Source organism: Papaver somniferum, chromosome 10 (assembly GCF_003573695.1).
Source record: "Papaver somniferum cultivar HN1 chromosome 10, ASM357369v1, whole genome shotgun sequence".
Taxonomy (NCBI): Eukaryota; Viridiplantae; Streptophyta; class Magnoliopsida; order Ranunculales; family Papaveraceae; genus Papaver; species Papaver somniferum.
In genome coordinates this window covers 120,322,647-120,341,985 of record NC_039367.1, presented here as the reverse complement: position 1 = coordinate 120,341,985, position 19,339 = coordinate 120,322,647, and the positions used below count along the sequence as shown (strand labels likewise).

Genomic DNA, 19,339 nt, shown 5'->3' with positions numbered 1-19,339 from the left:
CACAGTTCAGATAATAGCAGAAGTAAACATTTATCTTTTGCGGAGTGTACTAAAAGTTGTTCTCAGTTACGCATTATAAGTGTGCATTCAAGTATCCAACTTAGGAGGTACACAAGTCTAGATCGACTTTAAGGTAATGAGAATCATAAAACATGTAGCTTATCTGTTTGAACAAGATTGTTACTGAAACTTGAAACACTCAAGTTTTTTGAAGGATGAACTTCAAGACCTGCATCTGTGTATATAAATGATAATCATAGTTGAAGTCCATCCTTAACATGTAGACTTTATATCCTATTCAATTAGCATGTGTATCTACAAGTTACACATCTAATTAGCATGTGTAACTAATAGCTACACATCCAAAAAAGGTCAGTAAGGATACAAACCTGAAACCAGACACTAAAATACGAAATTCAAGTTATCAAGATCACTTACAGAACCCTAAGAGGAGATCAACAAATTCTACCAACAGACGGATAGTGTCAAAGCCATAATAATTTTTCAACGAATTAGTAGTACTAGTACCAACATTACTTACAATTTTCCTGATGAATCTGTCGTCTTTGCAACTTCCTTCCAGGAGATGGATTGTGTCAAATCCATGGCTGCAGTGAACGTAGAAAAATGAGGTCAATTCATGAACTATCGCATCCTCGACAAGGTGGTTAAGCAATAAAGAATTACTACATCCTAGTTAAGTGATGTAAAATGGAAAATGAGTTGAGTGAACAAACCATCCCAGACATATATCCTCACCTATATACCCATACACGTTACTACACAGTTATAGACTCTACAAATAGATTCAACACTCGGCAATTCAATAACTGAAATCAGCTAATTTACATGAGCAACATGTTCAGGTTTATTGGCATAGGAACGATTGTAGTAAGGCAGATACCATCTCCATTAGTACAACCTCTACTCAGTGGATCTTCTCACCAACAACTTCATTACCACTATAATGTATTACCTGTTGAGGATATAAATCATAATCAAAATTGAAGTTGTCAATTAGAAATATATAATTTATATCATGTAATCATACTTTGTTTGTTGTTGTATTTCAAATAAGTCATGCCACTTACTTCAACTGCGATACCAACTCAGCCTTCATTTGCGACTAATCACTTCCATATCTTATACACACACTGCCTGCACCAGTAACTATAGCAAAATTCTTCACATTCACTACCAATTCCAACCTGCATTCAGCTCAACCCCTGTTAAGACTCAAACCACCACTATATGATTCACCTTCCACATCTGAGGTTCAACATCTCATCTTGAAAAACACAACCACCTTGAACTCCCAACACTAACATCTCCTAAATGGTAACCTCACTCCAGTTCAATACCACCAACAATCTGCACACCTATAACAGTTCATATACCCTATTAACATCACCAACATATATAATACAGTTCTAAAGCAATTGAACATGACTATATGTGAGTTCAAATCAGATTGAAAATCAAAAATAAGTAAATATTCAAATCGATTCAACGGGTATTAAGGATTAAGATGCTATAATCACGAATCTCATGTTCAATTGTCGATCGAGATTACAATTTAAGAGACAAATCAGTTTTAAGCAGTAAGCCCCAGAAACAGTTTCGACAAATATTTTTCAATTTTTTTTAACTCAAGAGAAAGATTAGAATAAGATGATAACAGATCTTAACTCTGATCATGAATTGATCAAGCAATTTCAATTAAGATAAAAGTTAATTAGGTTTGCAAGAGACGTAAGAATTATTTTCTTCTGAATTTATTTCTGAATCACATAATTAGGAATTTCAATTGAATTAAATAGGATTAGAAGGGAGAAACTTATCTTTCTCAGCTTTTTGTTATTGAATCTTCAGATCTAATTGTTGATGACGATTTCCATTGTCTCTGTATCTCGATTTCGACTTACTCAAAAACGAATGAAGATCTAGAAACATCGTCAGTAGATACAAAAGTAGAGATCAATGAAGCTTATCATTTTTTCCTCTTCGTCGTACATCGGCAGCCGTAGATGACATAGCTCTTGATCAAAAAACCGCTAAAATAATTAGCAGAAAATAGAGCAGAACAAAAATCACTATATATAATTGATTCTTTCTAATCATAGATCGATTTGCTTGCTAATAAAATCATAAGAATTAGATCTTGTACAACCGAACCGATAAAACCCTAGAAAATGAATCTAATGAGAGCAGCTCTGGTTTTCGACGGAGAGAGAAAATGAAATAGAAAATGAAACTGAACATAAACGACGATTCATTTCTTTACATTATAAATGGGTACTTTAGGTATTATAAAAGTACAATCTTATTGATAGGCCCTGAATTATGAAGTTTTGGGCCTAGGAATAACAAAAACTGGAAAGTATGGAGTTGACAATGAAAGATCCATTTTGTGGGGCTTCTATATATTGAACCCATACAGTAGGGGGTTATAGTATTTTTCACCAATATAATTGTATATTTTGAGTCTCCATAAGTTCACTTATGTTGAGTATTTTTCGATTAAATTAATCATGGGTTCTCTTGTGGTTAGTTTAATTGAATATTTTTGGATTCAAATTCGTAGTTGTATGTGATTTGTTATGTCCAGATATATCCTTCTTTTCCTTCGAAATTAAGGTAGCTCTTGTTGTTCTCTCGGGAATGACATTTTATGGGAGAGAGTTCTTTTGAACTTGTGCTTAATTGCCAAATCTTTATGGGGAGTGCGGCTGTGGAATATTATAGGGGTTATCTTGTATCTTTACAAACTCCTTGATGAATGCATTTATCTTTGGCTTTATGATTTCATCTAAATTAGATGATATACCTTTGCTTTATTTTGGTCAAGAAATGTCTCTTTCGGAAATTTCATTAGGATCCCGTTCTTGTACCTTTGCCAATTTTATTGACAAAAAGGGGGAGAATTAATATGTAGTTCACAGTACAAATACATATGGTTTTCGGATCATTATGTAAGGGGGAGTGGTTTCCATGTGAGATGGAGTATTGACTAGGGGGAGTGATACATATCACCATAGTATTGTTGTTGAAGTTGTGATACAATTGGACTTTGACGTTGTGTAATGATACTATGACACTTTATAAAAATGATTGAGGACTATTGTTTTCTTGTTGTTATAGCTACGGATTTTCAACAACGATGATACTAAGCTTACAACCTTTGGGATCATTGGAGTACTTGGAAGTGACGAAGATTTCGAGTAATGTTGAAGATTAGGCATGTGGAATAGGAGCTACAAAAGTTCATTTATTTATTTTTTTGTATTCCGTATGTATTAATAGTTTTGTCACTAAAATTGACAAAGGGGGAGATTGTTAGAGCATTGCTCGGTCGAACTCGCATGCGTTGCTATCTCAAGCATATTTGTCAATGTTTGTGATCAAAACTATAAGTCTTGATTTCTAGCATATATATCTAAAGGTCTCGGACTAGGATAGATAGTGCAGTTGAGCTCAAGACTCCATGGAAATCATCATACAAGACGAATGACTACTCAAGGAACTGGTGGATCTTCATCGACTAAAAGGTATATGGAGACTTGAACTTATCTGTCACTCAAAAGTCTATCTACTCTATCTCCTACTCTTGAGACAAAAGTCATTTTGATATATAGACTTTCATTATACACATTTGTTATTTCGAGCCAAGTGTAACTCGCCTATCTATTTCTCGAAATATGTGTTGGTAAGCTTTCGCTTTAGCCAAATTCATCTTTACCTAGTGACGAATGTCATGTTTCAATCACTTTGGAAATTGCTCTGACGAAAAATGGTATGTGAATAACGGCTATATAACGTCCTCTGAGAATGTTTCAATGATTGAAATGAGAGTTTAGATTACATAACCATTGGTAGGATATAAACATTGTTGTGGAAACACACATATGTATAAGTCCTTATTCCTTGAACCAAAGTTTCCGAACTTTGTTGATCAAGAGAAACGGAATGTGGCGTGAGCCAAGTCCGCGAACTCAGTCCGAGAACTGGCGGAAGTTCTGGATCCAAGAATTTCTTTTGGATTTTGTGAAATCCTTCCGTGAGCTTAAGTCCGCGAACTTGAGCAGGTTATATCTAAAATCGGTTGTTCTGGAACTCATGTTTATATAAATTAAGGAATGCTTTTACAAACCGTGACTATAAAGTTCATGAACCGATTCGAGTGAATCAAACTGTTTTTGCTTCGATTGTGTCTTGTGTAGTTACATAAGATCTAAGCAATTGAAAAACTCTCTAACTAGTTCATTTGAGTCATTTGAACTAGTTATGGTGAAGAAGAATATGGTGGATATGAAAGTGATCATATGGCTAACCATTTGGTTAACTATTGTTGAACCAACAAATGTTAATGTTTGGGAACGGCTACATAAACCCAAAATTGGACATTTCATTTGTGTGTAACAAGCTAAGTTTTCGATCCAACGATTGAGAAATATTAGCTTGAATCTAATCAGGTTATCATCTAACGGTGAATATTGAATGCTTTGTTACCAAGCTAACATTAAATGCAAACCCTGATTTGAAACACTATATAAAGGAGAACTCTAGCAACTGGGAAACCTAATCCCAACACCTTACGTGTAATACTAGTTGCATAGCTAGAGTCGATTCTCCTTTAACCATTGGTTTCTTCTTCTAAAACCAGGTTAACGACTTAAAGACTTCATTGGGATTGTGAAGCCAGACCGATACTACTTTTCTTGTAGTTGTGTGATCTGATCTTGCATCTTAAATCGTTACGAGTACAATTGTAATAATTGGCTCGAGATTTATATCTCCGATAGGCAAGATAGAAAAGTAATCACAAACACTTCGTCTCATCGTTTGTGATTCCACAATATCTTTTTTCGCTGCGTCGATTATGATTATTGTGAGGTGATTGATAATACTAGGATGTTCTTCGGGAATATAAGTCCGGTTTATCAATTGGTTCCTGTTCACCTTGATTTATCAAAAGACGGAACAAAACACGTAGGTATATTCGTGGGAGATGGATTTATCTATTACGCTAGACTTTTCTGTGTGATACAGATTTGTTTATTAAAGTCTTCGACTTTGGGTCGTAGAAACTCTTAGTTGTGGGTGGGATCAGCTAAGGGAATCAAGTACATAGCATATTGCTGGGATCAGAGACGTAGGAGCATAACTGTACCTTGGATCAGTGTGAGATTGATTGGGGTTGAACTACAGTCCAGACCGAAGTTAGTTTGTAGTAGGCTAGCGTCTGTAGCGGCTTAATACAGTGTGTGTTCAATCTGGACTAGGTCCCGGGGTTTTTATGCATTTGCGGTTTCCTCGTTAACAAAATTCTGGTGTCTGTGTTATTTCTTTTCCGCATTATATTTTGTTATATAATTGAGATATCACAGGTTGTGCTTTGTTCAATCAATTAGAATATCCGACCTTTTAGTTGTTGAATTAAATTGATTGATACTTGGATATTGGTCTTTGGTACCATCCAAGTTATCTCTCTAGTATTTGATAAAGACTCGCAGATTTCTATTTGATTGAGTATATATCAAATCGAGAGATTGAGATATAAACTCTTTGATATACTTTTTATCTAGATTGAGTCTGACTGTCTAGTTGATTCTCTAGAAAGTATATTGGAGTTTGTCCATACAGATTGCTAAGAGAAATATCGGGTGTGGTTGTTGTACCCCCACTTTTTCACTTATGACTAAGTCTTGGTCTAGGATAGTTAAGTGTAGTTGAGCTCCAGACTCCATGGCGATCATCTTACGAAGACGAAGAACTAATCGGGGAACCAGTGGCACTTCATCCGACTAAAAAGGTATATGGAGACTTGAACTTATCTATCACTCAAAAGTATACTCTATCTCCTACTCTTGAGACAATAGTCGTATAAGTATGATAGTTTTCATACATACACATTTGCTATTTCGAGCCGAGTTTACTAGCCTATCTTTTTCTCGAAATATGTGTTGGTAAGTTTTTGCTTTAACCACTTTCATCTTTACCCGTGACGAAAGTCATGATGATGTTTCAATCTTGAAAATAGATTTGATGACGATAGTCGTGAATAACGATTATTATAACATTATAGAAGAATGTTTCAATGATTAAAATGTAGAGTTTAGATTACCAACTATGGATATAAGCATATATAGTGTGTTCGCACATGAGTGTATAAATCCATGTGAAGGAAACCAAGTGTGTGCATATGTGTGCATACGGTATTGGTGAAGGAGACAGGTTGGGTACGCGTACCCGTACGCGTACCAACGGAAGTTTTCCAACCGAAAATTTCTGCTGAGTTTATAATTTGCAAACTAGTAAACCAGTCACCTTAGGTACGCATACCCGTATGCGTACCCACAAAAGTTTTCAAACAGAAAATTTCTGCTGAGTTTGTAAACTCAAATCCGGTAGCTAAGGTACGCATACCCGTACGCGTACCCAAGCAGGTTATTTCTCAAATCGGTAGTTCATGAACTTAAAACAATAAATTATAAGGAATGCAATCTTTGTGAACCGTGGGTATATTGTTCATGAATTGATTCAAATGGATCAAACCGATTTTGTTTCAATTGTGTCTATGAATAAAGACCTAAGCAATTGAACAATTCTTCAACTAGTTCTTATGAGTCATTTGAACTAGTTATGATAAAGATGAATACGGTTAATATGAAAGTGTTCATATGGCTAACCATTGGTTAACTATTTGTGAACCAACTAAGTGTACACGTTTAGTTACGGTTACTCAAACCTAAATGAATACATTTCATTTGGGGAACATTATCTATATACCCCTACTATGAGGTTCCTTGCAAATATACCCTTTTGAACTTTACAAATACTCCTAAGCTTAATAAATTACTAAAATACCCTCTTTTATATAGTGTATATACAAAAAGGGCTAACCATTATTCAAAAAAAAAAAGAAAAAACTACCTCTACTACCCGCCACCACTGTCCATCGCCAACCACCACCACCAAGTCCACCGCCGCCCACCACTACCAACGCCACCACCACCAACCACCACCACCGTCGTCGACCACCACCGCCAACCACCACTGTCCACCACCGCTAACCACCAACCACCACCACCGACAACTACCGCCAACCACCACCAACCACCGTCGCCGCTAACCAACACCACCAATGTCCACCACCACCAATCACACCGCCGCCGTAAATAACCGCCACCCACCAACGCCGCTAACCACCGTCGTCAACCACCACCACCGCCGACGAAGACCACCACTACCATGTTGAGTCAACTAGCAGAAGTTGTGTCCATATCGGAGGCAACTAGCTCAAGTTGTCTCCAATAAATAGTGTCCATACCGGAGGCAACTAGCTTGTAGTTGCAGGAAATCCTACACTACACCCCTCATATGATTTCATTGTTGATCAACTCATTTTTAGGTTTACACTCTTAATTTTATTGATAAATCTTTGAATGTTCTTACAAGAAAAGATAAAGAAGTCAAGAATGATCTCTGCTCTGAACTTTCTCTCTCTTATTTACTTGTTTCTTACTCAAAAAAGATCTCTCCTTCTTTACAACTCGAACAACTATTTATAAAGAAATACATAGTGGATGACAGCTAATCTGTCCTTTATTTTCGGGTACGGTTTGCGACATTCTCGCAACCTTACAAATGTTAATTTCGCAAACTCTCTAATTTTCGCAGAACTATCATATCTTTCTCGTGATCTTTGCTGACGTCATTTATTTTATCATTTGTGAAATTGTTCTGCGACGCTGTTGTGTTGTGTCATTGATAATTTCGCTGAAACATTGTCGTTGCGAGATTCTGATCCTACTTCTTGCCTCTTCTCATATCTTCTCTGCAAAGTAGAGAATGATGTGAGAAATGTCGCATCTGTTCATCTTTTCATATTCTGTATTTATCACACGTATTCTTTCTTCCATTTGTTTCTTGACACGTCTTTTGTAACCGCTACTTTTCAACCGCTCACATCTCTTCGTCTTAATGATGTTTATTTCTTCGAGTAAAAAAAAATCTCCTTTATATACTCTTCTTTCCATTTTTCTTTTTACTTTCTCTTCTATTTTTATTCTCTCATCTCTGCAACTCTGCTATTCTTCTGCAAATTCTGCTGCTGTAATTTTTTCCTCCTTCAACCCTCTTACTTTTCATACATTCCCATACTCTATATTCAAACATGGATCCAAGTGGTCATAGATATGAAAAAAATTTACATGATGTCCAAAAAGATCTTGCTGATAAAGGTTTCACACTCTCCACCATTCCTGGTGAAAATGCCAAATCAATTCTTTCTGTCAAACTTTTCTCTGATCAATATTTTGATGATCAATCAATCATAATTTCGCTAGGTCAGATTCTCGCAGGTCTCCCTATTCCTATTTATAACCCAAATCTTCCTTTATTTTATGAAATTTTCGCTCACTCAGGATTTTCGCGAGCTATCTTCCAACTGAGTGGGGACTGCATCCGTCTGATGCTAGAGTTCGCTAATCGTGGTGCTGGTAGAGGATCTCTTTACTCCAAAGAACTTAGGGATCCTAAATTCGCAAACCTAGAGATAGTTGCTGAAAAGTAACGAATTTCTTTGAGAACTATGAACTTATCTCCATGAAGAAAGAGAATACTCGCTGGGGTATTCGCTTAAAGAGAAAACATAACATTGATGAAGCCAAAATTCTCATGCAAGATATTGATTGGCATTCTGGTAAAAACACAACTCCTCGCCAATCCAAAGATGATAAATGGTGTGTTTCCTTTAATGTTAAAAGGACCCTACATTGTTGGGTCAAATTTTCTTCCTGCGAATCTCGCTGCTTATCAACCTTGGGTCTTCTGTTGGCCCGAAAAGGAGAAAGAGGTATGTTTCTTCCCATTTAACTCACTTTATATTTCTTTATTTATTTTTATTATTCTATTCGCTAACTCTTGCGATATTCCGCAGATTCAAAAACTGAAAGATAGTTATAAGAGGACTGGGAAGTCTAGTACTTTGTTAGCTCTTCGCTCATACACAGATGAGGTAAGAAGTTTTCTCTTATGATTTTAAACAGTATATTGTTACTGCCATACTTACATCTCTTATTTCTATCTGTGTGTGAAGATTATTGCTGAAGTAGAAGAATCTGTCGATGTTGCGAAGATTGGTAATAAAGGTAAAGGTGTTCTTCGCAGGGAAAAATCAACTGGTCCTCCTCCAAAGAAAAGGAAAGTTAGTTCTTCTTCTCCTTCAAATATTCTTCCTCACGAAAATTTCTAAAGTGACAAAGGTGATGAACACAACGATGATCTTGCTGCAAGTGAAGATTCTCCACCTGAATCTTCTATGGCTAAGCTCTCTGGCCTCTTTTCTGATTCTCTTCAAGGAATGGGAGATAGCCAATTCGCAAATACCTACAAAGCTCTCGCTACCCTTTGCGGTGTCCCTTTACTAGATGATGATAGCTCTCTTCGTGGAGTTTCTAGATCAGTGACTCCCGACTTCTTGCATTCTCTCAATAGTCTGGTATACTTTCATCCTTTTACTTCTTCATTGTTATAACTCAAAATTTCTTTCTATATTAATATTTTTATATCTTTTCGCAGGCTGGAAAATCTTCCTTTGTTGTTGCCTCAGATCTAGAGAGAAGACGCGAAAATCTTGAAAAGAAGAATCTTCAATTTCGCAAAAAGAATGAAGAATTGGAAGCTGAAGTTAAAGGTCTTCGCGAGAAAAATAGACAATTAGAAATTGATTCTTCTTCGTATAAGAACAAAATCTCTAGTCTTCAGCAAGCTAATAATCAGCTTTACGGTATGTTACTTTTCTCTTTTCCCTTTATTCATTCATCCTGTTGTTTTATCTTATTTAAACGATCCTTTTTGCAGACATTTATGGTCTTTCTGATGAAGCTACCCTTCTTCGTTCATTTCCTAATGCCTTGGATAATGATACCCATCTTGAGCGTCTTAACAATTCCTTAAATAGCTTCTCAAATGATAGAATTTCATCTCTTTCTCTAAATGAGCTTAGATCTAAATTTCGCCTCTTAGAAATTGATCATAGATCTATTTTAGGCTTAGCCAACCGATTTAAGCGTCTCCTTATTGATTCCAAAAAGAAAACCAATGAGTTAAGAACCAAAATTAGCGGTCTCATATATGATAAGGATCGTATCTCTGATCAAGGTGTCAAGGATTTGGCGAAATTCCAAGAGGCTCTCCTTAAAGTTCAACTTGAACGAGATGAAGCTAACCGCAAGAATATCGAACTCTGCGAAAGGGAAAATCAAATTCGTTCTCGTCTTCTCATAAGTAGTGAGGATGAATTTGTTTGGGCTGCGAAAATTTTAGATGATTCTAGAAAAGATTTAGGCGTAAATGTTAGTCTCCAAGTTGAACATACAGCCTTGATTAGAGATATGATTTCTGACAGAGAAGGTTGCTAACTGCTCTTCTTTACTAATCTTTTGCTTCTTATGAATTCTCATCAAGTTGATAATTGATTGTGTTTTGTTCGCAGATTCTGAAAATAAATATCGTGAAAATATTTAAGAACTTGAAGTTGAAAAGGAGGAACTCACAAAGAATCTTTCTTCTCGCAACGACAAGTATTCTAGATTAAAGAATCAAATCAAGATCACTGTTGCAAACTTTAAGAATGATGCTATGCATTTTCGCAATCAAACCATCCAAATGGTTTGTGATGATCATAATATCCCACATTCTGATTATCCTTGTCTTTTAGAAGAAATCCCACAAAATACTCCCAGTTTGATTATCCCTGATAGCGAAGCTGACGATGAAGAATCTGATAGTGATGGAAGTTCTGATGGTGATGAAGATTCTGACGCAGATGAAGAAAGAAACAAGTCTGATGAAGATAATGAAGGATTAACTAAGAAATAGTCTTTACTTCTTTCTTTGATTCTTTGTAATACTTGTACATTTATTTCTTCTTTCTGTATATTTGTGTTTCTTTCATTTTGACCTGCATTAATTAAAACAATTCTTCTTTGCAATACAATTAAAAAATATAATCATTAATTCTTGAATCTTTGAGTAAATCTCTCATATGAAGACAAATAACATTTTCTAATTTCATACATTCCGATACTTGCCTCTGTTATTTGAATCCAAATGAGAGATTTCATAAAAAAAAATCTTATTGTATAACTTCGAAATATTATGCGAAGTAAATTTTGTTTCTTTTCAAAATCTCATTCCTGTGTGGTCTTATTTTGCCTTCCTAATTAAAGGTCTTATTATGCCACCTCTTGTCATTGCGACAAAATCGCACGACGTCCTTGCACTTTCATGCAAAAACCCATTGATCTTGCCTTAACTTTTTCTTTTGTATTATGGCCTCTTCAGGAATGTTGCGACAATATGACAGGCCTAAATATTCTTGAGAAAATGAAGCCCCATGACATTGCCGTCTTGCGACGAAATCGTAGGACGTCTTCACACTTTCATGCGAAAACCCATTGATCTCGTCTTATCCTTTTATTTTGTATTATTGCCTCTTCAGGATTGTTGCACAAATATGACAAGCCTTAATATCCTTGCGAATAAAAAGCCTCATGACATTTTCATTTTAAGACACTTATCAGCTCTCTAATGGAGGGTGCCGCCCTTATCTCCCCCTGGTTTCCCCTTCAAGGAGGCGTACTTCTACCATACAAGGTTAGCTCCTCCCATCCAGTCTTAACAACAACCAGTTGTTTTCGCAGCCTCTTATCCCTTTTACCTATAGGGTTTATGGTTACGAGACTGCACCCTAAGTGGGGTTTTCTTCAGGCCGAGTGCAGTATAAGCCAAGACTTGTCAAGAATGGCAAAGTACGCTTCAAACGTCTCTGGAACTCTTGACTCAACCGTGTACCTCGGCGCCTTGATCAGATCTTCACTCCTTGGGAGAGTCCTTATTACCTTAGTCGCCCAACCTAAGTCATATGCTTAAGTTGAGAATCCAAGGTGCCTCTCCCGGATGGGCTTTATTGACCCCAAATCTCCATGACTCAGGTTCCGGTGGCGGTTTAGCCTTTCCCTGAGTCATGTAATAGGTACCCCCTTATATGACGTACTTTAGGTCTTACATTTGCCTCTTGCGAAATTGTATTCGCGAACTATGGTGTACGCCATAAAGGTTTGCCTCTTTCTCTTTCGTCATTTTTCTCTGATTATTTTCTGTAAAATTCATTATCTCTGCGAGAGTCTCGCAAATCATCATATTGTATCTGAATTTCGCAATCTCAATTTTACCATTCAATCAAATATATTTTTGAGAATTTTGCTCATTGCGAGAGTATCGCAACAACTTAATCATTCATACATTTCTTGTTTTTATTACCTTTGTCATCCTCTACTTATTTATTATTTTCTGTTACTGCTTCCTTAGTAGTGGTATGTTCATTACTTTTATTCTGAGCTAGCATTAATTTCGCAACATCTCTTCTCTTTTCCTTTCGATTGTATCCACCATCAACCTCTCACTTCTTTGTGTATCTTTAATTTTGCGTCGCCAATTTTCCTTCTTGTTTGCTCTTCCTTCGCAAGATTCTATCTCAGTTTCGTAACACCTCTTTCCTTCAACTCAATCTCCCTTGATGATTCCTACACCATTGGGGTGAGGGAATTTGATGCACTGGTGAAAAGTTGAAGCTACACCTAGAATTCCATGTAGCCAAGGTCGACCAATTAACGCATTGTAGGGTGATTCTACATCAACGACACAGAATAAGATTTCAAAAGATATTCCCTTCAATGGAATTCGCATAGTAACCTCCCCTTTAGGCTTGTTAGAAGTACCATTAAAACCATATATCTTATATGTTGATGGTATAAGATCATCATCTCTTCCACCCATAGTTTTATAAGTATGATAAAATAAGATGTTCACAGAGCTTCCAGTATCAATTAGAATTCTATTGATTGCCTATGAATCTTCAGCTTCATCATCCTCATTTTCTTTCGGTTTTGGATTAATTTCTAATTTCACTACCAATGGATTGTCATGCACCTCTTCTCCTTCGGGAATTTCTTCTGCGGTAAAAGAAATGATCTGTTTCTGCCATTCCTCTAGTGGCGAAATTTTCGCAATATTCATAATTTCTCTTCCATCATTATCTCTTGCGAACACTCTACTCAAAACATTATCATGAAAATCTTCAATTGTCTTATATGAATGTATGATAGAGTGACATAATAGATTTTTTTCTTTTGCACCAACTTCTATGAAGAATGTTTCTTTCTTTTTCATCGTATTCATTTTGTGATGTTCTGGTGGTGGTGGCAGTGGTTGAGATTGTGGATGCCCTACCAGAAAGTCGTTTAGTTTTCCTTGATCTATCATTCTCAAAATAATTCTTTTTACATTTATGCAATCATTTGTGGTATGTCCATGAAAATGGTGATAAGAACAAAACTCATGACTTATGTGGTTTGGAGGTGGTTCCGTTCCCATGTTCCATGGTGTTGGTATATTCTCCATCAAGATTATAGCTTCCCATATCTTCTCCACACTTGAATTTAGAGGTGGCATTTTGATTTCTTCCCATACTACCTTGTGACCTCCTTGTCCTCTATTATAGTTTTGTCTTTGACCTCCATAAGTTTCTTGCGGTTGATCGAGTCTTTGAATCTTGTTATTTCCTCCACGATTGTAGAAATTTCTTTCTCTTTCATACTCTCTTGATCTCGGCTTCCCATAGCTACTAGTTTCTGTTGATTGTTACTTGTCACCTTCTCTTGTTGTACTTGCGAAGTATTCGTCACTGTGTTTATTAGTTTGGCTAATAAGCTTGCATTCGCTGTTTGTGAGCTGGTGTTCGCAACTGGATATGATTCTATTTCATTTTATCTTTCTTCTAGAGCAATGTATTCTTCTTGAAGTTCCCGCAATTCAGTCATTGTGATCGTATTCTTGACTCTGAAAATTTGGACATACAATAGGTTTGTTGCGAACATAGCATTGATAAATGATAATATAAGATATCTCTCATCTACACAGCCAGCCATTTCGCTACACATAATTCTCCATCTTTTAGTCAGATGTTTCAAACTTTCGCCAATCCTTTGTTTTAATCCAAACACATCTTCTATACCAGGTCGCGATGAATTATTACTTATATACGCCCCCAAAAATGTAGTCTGCAAATGATTGAAGGAGGTTATTGTGTTCTTTGGTAGACCTTCAACCATTTTAACGCCTCTCCTATTAAGCTGGATGCGAAATATTTGCACAATACGGCATCATGATTTTCCCATTGTAACATGCACCTCACATAGGCTTTAATGTGTTGAATTGCACAAGTTGTTCCATCAAAAATGCTGGTTAATGCGGGCAAATTGCATTTCGGTGGTATTCCTCCTAATTGTACTTCCCTTGTAAATGGAGTTTTCGCAGCTTCTTCTATTGCTTCATCCAATTGTCTTATACCTACTTCTCCTCCATTATTTAGCATTCCTCTCATTTCTTCTAATTCTTTCAAGATTTGTTTATTTACACCTGAATCTTGGTCCATCGGTCTCTTTAATTTCGCCTCTCTTCTTCTGCGTTCCTGTCTATCTTCTCTCGCGACATTTTGCATTTCTTCTTCATTATCCTCATCTCGTCTTCTTCTGTGATTCTCTTCCTCATCTCTATCTTGAATTCGCATATGATGATGCCTTTCATTTTCCCCTCCATGATTTTGTTCATTTCTTATCAATTCAACACGCTGTCTTTCAGCCATCCTCTTTACTCTATCATACTCTTCATTGAGATTACCGTTGTTCTGGTTTTGTGTACGTCTTCTTTCTCGGTTGTCATGATTGTCCTGGCGAATTGTCTCCTGGAGCTCTTTTTCTTCCATTTCCGCTCTCAATCTTTCACGTTTGCAGATTAAACGTGCTTGTTCAGCATAATGTCTTTCAATTTCTTCTTCAATTGTCTGTTGATTTCTTTGAGTTTCTCTCACATGTAAAATTCTTCTTCTTTCCTCTCGATTTCCTTCGCCATCTTGGTCATTTTGTCCCTGATGTTGTTCGTTCTCTTGATTTCCACCATTTTTCCCATCATCAAAAGTTTCATTTTGTGGAACGTAACGATCATCAGCTCTTTCTCTATTTTCGCGATATTCTTCATTAGGATTTGATATTTCTTCTTGAATATTGTTTCCAGCATTGATTGTGGGTGAGTTTCACCTCATTTCTCTTCTAGTCGATCTTGAATATGATTTTGTAATGCTTCTCGATCTTCTATTCTGTAGTCTTATATTCTCCATCCTTAATTCGTGATTTTGCCTTGTTAAATTTGCACGTTCTTCTGCCTCAGCTCTTCTTTCTTCATGTATTCTTCGTCTCAACGTTTCTAATGCTCCAATTTCCTCATCTCCATGAATTATTCCTTCGTCTACTTCTTGATTTCTCTCTTCCTGTCTATAATTTCTGTTTTGTTGCTCTTCTTCTACTTCTTCTGCCGAATTTGATTGCCAAGTGTGTATGCTCACCCTATCATAATATATATTCCTCCCTTGATCTAGTGTTTGTTGCATTGGTGGTTGAATTTGATTTTCTCTATTACTTCTCATTCTAGTAGATTCTCCCATTTCACTTCTTTCTCTACCAGCAATTCTTTTGCTTCTTCTAACAGTAGTCGATTGTTCGGATGTATTTCTTCTTCTAGCCATTTTTTCAATGTTAACAGTATTGCAAGAAATTATAGAAAATTCTTAATCAATCACTCTAAATTTTCACAAATCTCAATATCAATCTTCAGCTTTTTCTAAAATAATCTTCAACACGTCCCTGTTTCTAGCGCCATTATGTAGTTGCAGGAAATCCTACACTACACCCCTCATATGATTTCATTGTTGATCAACTCATTTTTAAGTTTACACTCTTAATTTTATTGATAAATCTTTGAATGTTCTTACAAGAAAAGATAAATAAGTCAAGAATGATCTCTGCTCTGAACTTTCTCTCTCCTATTTACTTGTTTCTTAATCAAAAAAGATCTCTCCTTCTTTACAACTCGAACAACTATTTATAAAGAAATACATAGTGGATGACAGCTAATCTGGCCTTTATTTTCGGGTACGGTTTGCGACATTCTCGCAACCTTACAAATGTTAATTTCGCAAACTCTCTAATTTTCGAAGAACTATCATATCTTTCTCGTGATCTTTGTTGACGTCATTTATTTTATCATTTGTGAAATTGTTCTGCGACGCTGTTGTGCTGTGTCATTGATAATTTCGCTGAAACATTGTCGTTGCGAGATTCTGATCCTACATAGCTTAAGTTGTCTTCAAAAGTGGAGGCAACTAGCTCAAGTTGTTTCCAATAAATAGTGTACAAGAACAAGTTGCAAAACAAAATGGAGCCAACAAACTCAAGTTGTCTCCGAATCTGAGGCAATTATCTCAAGTTGTCTTCAAAAGTGAAGGCAACTAGCACAAAGTTGTCTTCAAAAGTGAAAGCAACTAGCGCAAGTTGTCTTCATATATGGAGGCAACTATCACAAGTTGTCTCCAAAAAATAAAAATTGTACACAAAAAGTGAACCTAGTGTGAGTCGAACACACATCTTCTGACATATAGTCCGTTGTGCTACCATTGCACCACAGATTCGTCAATACAAAGTAACATATCAAAATCACATACCAGCACCTGCCACTTCATATCTCTTTTCAGTGCACAACCAACAATTCGAACCACCACCAGACAATATCACATCCTCCATCTGCTAATGCAACAACTTCATGACCACAAACTCTACCTGCTAATCCACTACCTCCATCATTGCTGCAAACAAACAAAATTGGAAGCTCAAAAACTCTGTACATTCACCTAATATCCACCAGTTCAACTGGATATAACAACAAATCAACACAACCTAATCTCAGCAACTCAACACAACCTAACCTCCGCTAGTTCAGCTGGCTATAACAGCAACTCAACACAACCCTGTTTTACCACTGCACCACAGATTCGTCGCAACTACTTTAAGATATATGTATAAGATAATTTTAGATGCATGAATGGACCCAAAAACATAACCAAGTTGCCTCCGAACTGGAATAAACTAGCTCAAGTTGCCTTCAAATCTGGAATCAACTAGCTCAAGTTGCCTCCAAAAGTGAAAGCAACTTTATCAAGTTGTCCCCAAAATCTAAAGTCCATGAACGAAATTGAGGAAACTAGATAAAGTTAACTACTGTTAATCCCAGGCAAAAATGGATATATGTATGTATGTTCTTGTCCAGATAGACTCAAGGATCAAAAAATGTATCAAGATAGAGAATACCTGAAAGAATATGGAAGAGAATCTAAATATAAACTGGTTAGCCAATAGCCATCCTTCTCAGCTCCATGATGCTATTGGGAATAGTGTTTGAGCACTTCATAGTGGTGTCAAGAATCAGTAATTCCCCAACCAGCGACTCCTGAATCAGTTCACACCACAGTGACTAGAGGGGAACATCAATGCAGCTATATACACCTGTCAAGACAAAAGAAATGCAGTATTGAGTATGTTGCATGCATAAAAAAAAAAAAAAATTATCATTACAGATACAGATACCAGTTCTGTAAGATTTTTGCGTGCATAAAACAAGAAATTTTCATTACAAATACCAGTTCTACAAGTATGTCAACGTTCCTAGTTCCTGGCATTTGTGAATGTGTAACATTGGCTGAAGTTAGTATGGTCACACATATTAAATAAGTGACACATCCCGTGGCCACTAACAAACATCCTACCACAATATATATAAATCAAGAATGTGTTTATCAAATGAACAATTACGATTAGGAAAGCACCCAGTCAGAGAATAATTCTAGGCTCATCCAACTGCCAAAATGAACAATTACAATTAAGATCATTTTTTTGTTTGGAAACAAGATGCTTTTCCACACACTCATAACCTTCAGCACCTCCTCCATCACCAAATGTTCAACATATATAGTATAGATAGTTTGTTCAAACTATTTAAAAGTTTTTCCATAAAGGCTACAAAATGGATCCGCAAGGGCGATCAAATCCGGCAAAAATAGAATCTATAAAACGGTACCTTGTGCAGATGAGAACCAATATCTCCTGTTGTGTGAAGACCGACCGTTGCTCAAAAAAAGATGTGGAAGCATTTTTCATCTATAACATATTAGCACAACGGGTTTAGCAAAACACTGGAAATGAAATTGTATCATTATCAACATGATTTTTCTGATAGTATTATCACTTGCATACCTATATAGTTATGTCAGTACCTACAAAAGCTTAACTTTCAATAAAAAATATACAGAACAAGACTGTGGAAAGAATTACCCAAGTTTTTATTCTACCTTACTTATATCAGTCTATGCCTATTATCAAGTGGGAATCCTTAATTACTCCACTATCAGGTACCACTTCTATGACTACTACGAATCCACACCATCACCTCCACTGCAAAACAAATATCCACCACCACCACCAGAACAATCACAACAACCACCACTACTGCCTTCACTGCAACACCAATAAAAAAAATTTAATTAAACCGTTACCGGTAAACACTTGAAACACAATCACACAAAATTGATTTTGCTTAGATTTATGGAATCAAAATCATAAAACAAATTTAAAATATTTAATCGATTGTTTACCTTATTATTTGATATTGATGTCGTTTGGTATTCAAATCAATCTACAAACCATATTATTAATTTTACGGACATTCGTCTCATTCATTTCCAGTTATGAATTTAGGTTTAAATTTGTAGATCGAATCTAAAAATAATAATTGAATTACCAGAAATTGATTCGTAAGAAGAGATCTCTCCTTAACCTTCAAGATGAACTACTGATAATAATGAATTTCTCTCGATCTCAGACTCTAAATTGATTCTTCGGCTAGTCTAGTCTCTAGTTAAAATTCATTCCTTTCTCAATTATTCCGCCGAAAACTCACTCTAAAATAAATACAGGTCGACTAACATGTTTCGAATTGAAGATTGCAGCAGAGGTGGAAGTGTAGGTTGTGGTGGAGGCGATGGAGATGGAATTGGAGACGGGGTGGTGTGAGCGATGGAGATTTCTCTCTGTGTTTAGGGATAAAAGAACAACAAAAAATAAGATATAAAGGTTAAAAAAGGAATTCTGGGAATTATGTAGTTACTAAAATTTTCGATTATACCACTGGGGGTATTTGTAAAGGTTCATAAGGGTACTTATACAAGGCCCATCAAAACTGAGGGCATATATAACATTCCCACTTTCATTTGTGTGTGACAAGCTAAGTTTAGATCTAATGGTTGAAAGATATTAGATTGGTTGAATAAGGTTTTTCATCTAACGGTGAATATTGAATGCTTTGTTACCAAGGTAACTTAGATTGCAAA

At 36.2% G+C, this 19,339-nt stretch overlaps 1 long non-coding RNA gene across 5 annotated transcripts; it reads right to left on the bottom strand.

The window, feature by feature from the left end:
* Positions 1-16,273: 16,273 nt before the first annotated feature.
* Positions 16,274-19,056, bottom strand: LOC113319592. 5 transcript variants are annotated; one of them, XR_003345672.1, is made up of 6 exons: positions 18,605-19,056; positions 18,302-18,467; positions 18,031-18,110; positions 17,265-17,459; positions 16,883-16,935; positions 16,274-16,762 (listed from the first exon to the last, which is right to left on the bottom strand). It is a non-coding gene; the product is annotated as an uncharacterized LOC113319592 (long non-coding RNA). The 5 variants fall into 5 exon arrangements; XR_003345673.1 differs by lacking the exon at positions 16,883-16,935 and having other exon boundaries at positions 16,324-16,762; positions 18,605-18,645; positions 18,751-19,056; XR_003345669.1 differs by lacking the exon at positions 16,883-16,935 and having other exon boundaries at positions 16,324-16,762.
* Positions 19,057-19,339: the final 283 nt, after the last annotated feature.